General features: G+C 43.1%; 1 pseudogene; it reads right to left on the reverse strand.

Moving 5' to 3' along the window:
• Positions 1-1,027: 1,027 nt before the first annotated feature.
• Positions 1,028-1,146, reverse strand: LOC126089649 (5S ribosomal RNA; annotated as a pseudogene).
• Positions 1,147-7,089: the final 5,943 nt, after the last annotated feature.

A 7,089-nucleotide genomic window follows, 5' to 3' on the forward strand; every position in this document is an offset into this window, starting at 1 on the left:
ATCACCCACCTAGGGAGAATTTTCGCCGATGGTTTGTTGCACAAACTGCCAGTCCATTGTTTGTCTCTTCAGTTTAGTTTACTTATGAAGCAATGGGAAGAGACAGAGTAACAAATTTTCACGACCAACACATTTGGGCCGATTGCAATCCTCATGTTACAGTACGCGCTAGACATCAACATCAGATTAAGATTCATGTGCAACTGTGGGTAGCTATCTGGTAGGACCATACGTTCTCCCAGCACGTCTTACAGATGCTGTCTACAGGTATTTTATTCAGAATACCTTCCAAGACTTAATAAGAGATGTGTCGCCAGCAAAATAAGAAGGAACATGTGGTTTATTCATGACGGAACTTCAGCACATTTCAGTATCCGTGTTCGAGATGCACTGGCTGGTATCTATTATGACAGATGGATAGCTAGAATTCCGTGGCCTGCAATTTCTCCGACCTCACTCCTTTAGATTATCATCTCCGGGAGCAACTTAAACAATTGGTCTCTGCAGAAGCTCTGCATCGACGAGCCATGGAAGCCTCCAAAACTATTCGAAACCCATTAAAGGGTATTTGAAACGAGTGCGACAGTCTGCGATTCGATGAGTGGTTGAGCGTTTAGAAGCAAGAGAGAGCATTTCGGACATTTATTATGAGTTTATGTGTCGATGAGTTCCAATCGCCTAAATTGTAAATTTTCACTAACAACTCGAAAACGAATGATTTTCAGACATATCTCAACTTTTTTTTCTTGTTTTGGTGTAAGGAACATGTCCCCAAAGTTAGAAAAAGTAGGTTTGAAATACCCTGTATAACTTACGAACAATAACACCGTCCGAACAGGCTGTGAAGGCCCAACGGTTCCGACCGGCTGCCGTGTCCTCAGCCCTTAGGCGTCACCGGATGCGGATACAGAGGGGAAGTGGTCAGCACACTGCTCTCCCGACCGGTATCAGTTTTCGTGACCGGTGTCACTACTTCTCAATCAAATAGCTCCTCGATTGGCAGCACAAGGGCTGAGTGCACACCGCTTGCCAACAGCACTCGGCAGACTCGGACGGTGACCCATCCATCTGCTAGCCAAGCCCGACAGCGCTTAACTTCGGTGATCTGACGGGACCCGGTGCTACCACTGTGGCAAGGCCGTTAGCCCTGTTTATCTTAATCAATAAATCAGCTTTTAATCTTTTTATTTACGCAACTAACTGTCTGCATTTTATTTTATGAAAACATTCATTTTTGTGACGCCAACAAGGAGCGAGGGGAATGAAACAACAAACATGGAAAAAAATGTGATTATTCAATTTCTCCGGGCGTATTTCATGACGAAATAATTATTTCGTCATGGAAAAAAGTTTTAACTCGAGGCAATTCTGATTCAGTTTTCGAGTATAGTGGCTGGTGTAGAAGATCCTTGTACACTGTACGTCTCTTCTGCATTGATATCTTTAAAGACGAAATACTAACTCAGGCAGGAATGGAAAAGAGAAGCAATCTTGGACTCTTGAAGAAACTGTCCCAGTATCAGTACGGATTATTTATCTAGCGCATGGTAAAACGTATAGTATAATTAAACAGATGTAAAGCAATAGTACTAACGAAAAACAGATAGCTAAAACATACAGTGAAAGTATTTTACTGTGTAATAGTTTATACCAATGTCCTTGTCGTTAGTGGGTACACCGGCTCCCATCAAATCACGGAAGTGCCGTTGGGCGTGGCTAGCACGTGGATGGGTGGCCGTCCGTCCTTGACGCACGCTGTTGGCAGTCGGCCCCTGTGAGGCTAACTGAGGAGCTATTTCACTGAGAAGTGGCAGTTACAGCTCATGAAAACTAACATCTGGGGGAGCGATGTTCTGATCCACTCTCCTCCATATCTGCATCCGATGACGCCTTTGCGCTGAGGATAACACGGCGGTCTTTCGGTACCTGGACATTTCGAGGCCTGTCCGGATGGTGTTTAGTTTAGTTTTTATAACAGTTCATAATGTTAAATTTAATTTCTCGATCCAGTCAACAACACCTAAGATCGGTGTCAGGAAGTCCTTTGCTGCTGGATATGGGGTTCAAGTACGCTCCTGCTCGACGTTTTGGATGGTCTGGGATGTCTCACTTCAATTGCATAACGGATGGAGCATTTTTTTCACTTGAAAAGGAAAGTAAGTAGTTGCATACTCCATGATTCATGTGAATTCTATGTGCTGTTTCCCACGTACGTCTGGCCTAATCGGTGACTGTTTAGGTAGATTTGTGCTCCCGGCAGTGCTTGCTGTATCTACACTTGGTCCTATTTATAGGTTATATCAAATTCTTCAACAAGAAACTCTACAGCACTTTTTATTATTATTCCAAATTTAACCTGTCGTGGGATACCATGAATGGGACATAGGAGTTGTCCAGCATGTGATTGCGGCTAACATAAATCGTTACGTACAGCTAGGGATTTGTACGCCTCTCATCACGAGTACGTGTTCGTTGTCTGAACCACTGGGTCACCCGTTTTGTTTAGTGGTAATTAATTAATTCATGTTAGGAGTTGGCTGGAGATGTTGTGGTCTTCAGTCCAGAGACTGGTTTGATGCAGCTCTCCTTGCTAGTCTATCCTGCGCAAGATTCTTCATCTCGAAGTACCTACTGCAACCTACATTCTTCTGAATCTGCTTAGTGTATTCATCTCTTGGTCTCCCTCTACGATTTTTACTCTCCACGCTGCCCTTCAATACTAAATTGGTGATCCTTTGATGTCTCAGAACATGTCCTACCAACCGATCCCTTCTTCCAGTCAAGTTGTGCCACAAATTCCTTTTCTCGTCAATTCTATTTAGTAGCTCATCATTAGCTATGTGATCTACCCATCTAATTTTCAGCATTCTTCTGTAGCACCACATTTCGAATGCTTGTGTGTCTGCTGCGTAGTGAGCATTATGTCAAAAAACGAACAAATCCATTGGCAACACAGACGTACAGTGTACAAGGCAACACAGACGTACAGTGTACAACTAGAGTTACATGAGAGTAGAGCAGCAGTATTAATTCGGGACTGGGGGGAGGCAGGATAATCAACCCGCACTTTCGGTGATAAGATAAAGCTGTAACTGATACGTAGTAGATAAGTAGGGCAGATTCTGGGACAGATAATGATCTTATCTCAGAGTCACTGATAAGGACTTCCGGTGTCAGGTTACACTCTTGTAGTTACATTTAAGGCTACCCCCCTCCATTTCCCTCCCCCTGGGGAATTACCAGCAAACCCCTGGACCAATGGGATCACATTAAAATTGCAGGAGGCCTCTCCCACTACTCCTGGACCAATATGAGATGTGCCCCCCTTCCCTTATTATCTTTTATAACTAGTTCAATTGTCTGAGCCTTTTCATTGGAAGTCTCTGCATCATGTGGAGAGGTTTGGGTCTTTTATACAAAAACATTATTTGCAATAATTCTATATTGAAAGAGTTTGGAAATAATAACTATTAACATTTCTTTTTTAGCAATTCATTTTTCAAATTTTTCGTTATTTATTAACAATTTTGTCTTTTACAATTTTAAATACAAAGCTATTTGTTTTTGATGACATATACAGAGTAGTTTTTTTACAAAGCTATTTTTATATTACAGACTATAATTTCCAAGCTAACTTTTTACAATTCTTTTTTTTTTTGGTGTATTTACACACCAACTTTTTCTTACATTCATACGTGGTTTTTTTGACGTAGTTATTTTTTTCTGAAGACTTATATACATTACTAATACTATCAGGCGTATTTTATTGTGGCTGTACCTTCTTGTAATGTTTTGTGGTTCCTGGTTGGATGAGGGTGGCACAATAGGGGGCGTCCGGTTTCCTTTCACTACAACATAAAATGCACAACAATCAAAGAAATCAAATAACATTCTTGAATCTTGTCCGTGTCCATATCATAACTATATTCAGCGACTAACGTTCCCTCACAGCTAGCTAAGGTGCGAGGTGACGACTATCACTGTAGAAGACCAGAGCACAATGCAACGTATTAAGGTGCAATGCGAATTGAGTCCCGATGCGACGTACTGAGACTGAGACAGCTCGGTCGTCGTCGGCGGCGGCGGCCTATATGCATGCTACCCAGGGGGCGTTATCGGCGCGTAGCCCCGGGGTCTTGGTCTTCTCTTGTCATAGGCGCGCTTAGTTCAGTGCATGCTATATAATGTTTCCTAAGGTAGACCGGTGAGCTGGCCAAGATGTACGCCAGCACATATTTCTGTTCAGTTGCTTCTATATATAATACATATATTCACAATTTACAATTAAATTAACCAGCCACACACTTCAGTTACACTGTGAATAGTATGAGTATGGGAGGGTCCCGATCCCATCCCCACAGGTGAATTGTTTGTAATCATGACATTACAAACCTACTGTCAGTTGCAGTGCAGTATGTACCTCATCATTTCTCGATAAAAAAGAAAATTACTTGGTGCACCGTATGTGGAGCAGTGCCAACACCCTCGAGCAGGCACCACGTGTACTCCTCTATCGAGATAGCCTTTTAGGCAACATGATGCATACCCTTACCTCGTCTCTGGGTGGTATCTGAAACTATGTGGCGTGCATGCGTTTCCGAACTGAGCCCTACAATCTCCACAATCTGTAAACCATTCACCTCACCTTTCATCAGACAGATAACCTTCTTGTTTTGGGGCATTATTCCAAAAGGATTATCGACCGCCTATCCAGACGTTTCGAATTCTTTGTGAATGTACCCGATTACTTTCAACGAGTAGACGATACTGTCTGTACCGATATAAAGTAACTTGAGCTCGGCGAATTCTGGCTTCGCAAACTCTTGATAAAATCGGCACATGTGGAGTCTGAAGAAGTCCAGAACACATATTGCGATACAGACTACACCGAAATCTTGGCCATCTCCTCAGTGACTAGCCCTTCATTGAAGATAATGACCCACTTGACCTTTGGTCCTCCTGTGCCATAACGACTATTCCAACGGCAAAACTACATGACTATCTTAATATTAACTAACATTTTCCAGTCTTTTTCTGAAAACTGAATTGCTCATTACTATGCAAAAGTCATGTTACAAGAGCCCTCTGTTCAGTGTTTACATCAATGCACTCCTTCGACCAGCAAAACTGCTTGAAGGAGAAGTCGCAGGTAATTCTGACGAGTTCCATCCCCAACCTGAGACACTGCTGGAGGTTCCTGTGGTATAGAATACGGTATATTCGCTGCTTATTCACCAGGTTTGAGACGGAACCATTTCGCGAGACTAGGCACTCCAGACACTGTGCGTATCATGCAAATGGGTGGGATATTCTTGGTCTGCCTCCAGAACATATCCCTCACCACCATCTGCAGCCACATCATGGGTATTTTGCATCAATCTTGTTATTTCCCTTTTGGATATCAATTGTAACCCTCCACACAACAGATTGCATGCGTGCCCAAAGAGGTTGTTTTCATCCAAGTAAAGGATGTAATTAAATCTTCAGATGTCCTGTACTCCTCCTCACTCGTTTGCGGGTTATTTCCTTTGGCGTACCCGTGCAGACAAGGGAAAGTCCGCCGTCAATCCCGTGCTGTTTCCTTTGGTGTACCTGTACAAGCACTGGCAAAGTCCTCTGCGAATACCACGTTCAAGAAAAGCAGCATGTCATCATCGGTCAACAGTTCGATGTCGACATGTGTTCTTCCTAACACTGCATCCCACGAAAGGTAGGATCCATAGAGTATGTGCCCAGGCATATTAGTACACTTCGGAATTTCTCGAAATTATCCGCGATCAGGTGTACATCAGAGTTCATGTGTAATCTAGCATATTCTCCTATATCAGGGATCCCGAACTCCTGCCAAACATCCATACTACGCATCCTAATGGCAGTGCTTGTTAGTTTACTGCAGAAGGGAATTACGTCAGGCAATTTCTTGGTGTCTCTCCATCAAATCCAGGTATTCATAAGCAAAAACTGCCTTCTTCGTCACAAGATGAAACTTTGCATCATCGGGATATGCGGACTTGGTGTTATGCTTATCCTCCTAACACATTGTCTTGGCAAGTTTCTGAAAAGACGTGTGCATGATGCGTAGCGAATCCAGAAAGCAGAGTGATATTTCTGGCGTGATTCGCATGTAAAATGAAATTCACTTCTTAAAGAAGTCAAGAATGACACTGACCTTATCATCTTCCAAGCCGATCCCAGTGCCCAACAAGGAAGTGAGCATCATACCTACTCAAATTGTGAAGGAAGACTGGTACGTGCCGCTACAATTGGTGCTTCAAGTTGCATGCGTTGTGAGCTGCACCACAGTACTTTCCTGTTAGATGAAAACTGTCTCTAAGTGAAGTTTCCGCTTTCCTGTCCAACAACGGCCCTCAAATATGACAATCAATTGCTTGCTTGTATAATGAATGGATCATTCTCCTGCGAGTCGATCACGGGAATGTTGTTGCGATACATCCTATCAACTTCCCACAGCATTTTTTGAGCTCAAAGAGCAACCGTCTCGCATGACTATGCCCGACGTATGATTAGATTATGTTGTGGGTGGAGTACTACGAGTACACAAGTGACATGCTGCTGCATAAAGTGTATGTCGTTCTTTGTAGGTTTTATGAAAGGCAATGGGTTTGCCTTCACAACTTGCCAGGGGAGGTAGGAGGCACTCGAAGTTTATGATGACTGGACATCGCTGCTGCTAATTTGATATATCTGCGGCAAAAATGTCGTTTATGTCCGTATTTACCCAACTGGGAGAAAAGCAGGTGGGAAATGCTTTTGATCCACATGTAGTGTTGCTTCTCACGCTCGGAGAATAGCAACAAATCTAATCGTTTGGGGGCGCTGACCAGCTAATTTTGAAAGGTAGAAGTATCAAACTACTTTGGGGGGGGGGGAGGTTACTTTATGCTTAACTTCCTTGTTCTGCCCCTCGTTGTCTTCTTCTTCGTGTTCTGGTTTGCTATTATCAATATTCAGGGTGTGAACTGAATAATGACTCTCGAATTTGGTAGGTTCTGGAGGTTTACAGGAAATGTGATGCCTTTAAAATGTAATGGTTGCGGACATCACATATTTCGTACGAGGGTTGGAACT

This window comes from Schistocerca cancellata, chromosome 6, assembly GCF_023864275.1.
Source record: "Schistocerca cancellata isolate TAMUIC-IGC-003103 chromosome 6, iqSchCanc2.1, whole genome shotgun sequence".
Classification (NCBI taxonomy): Eukaryota; Metazoa; Arthropoda; class Insecta; order Orthoptera; family Acrididae; genus Schistocerca; species Schistocerca cancellata.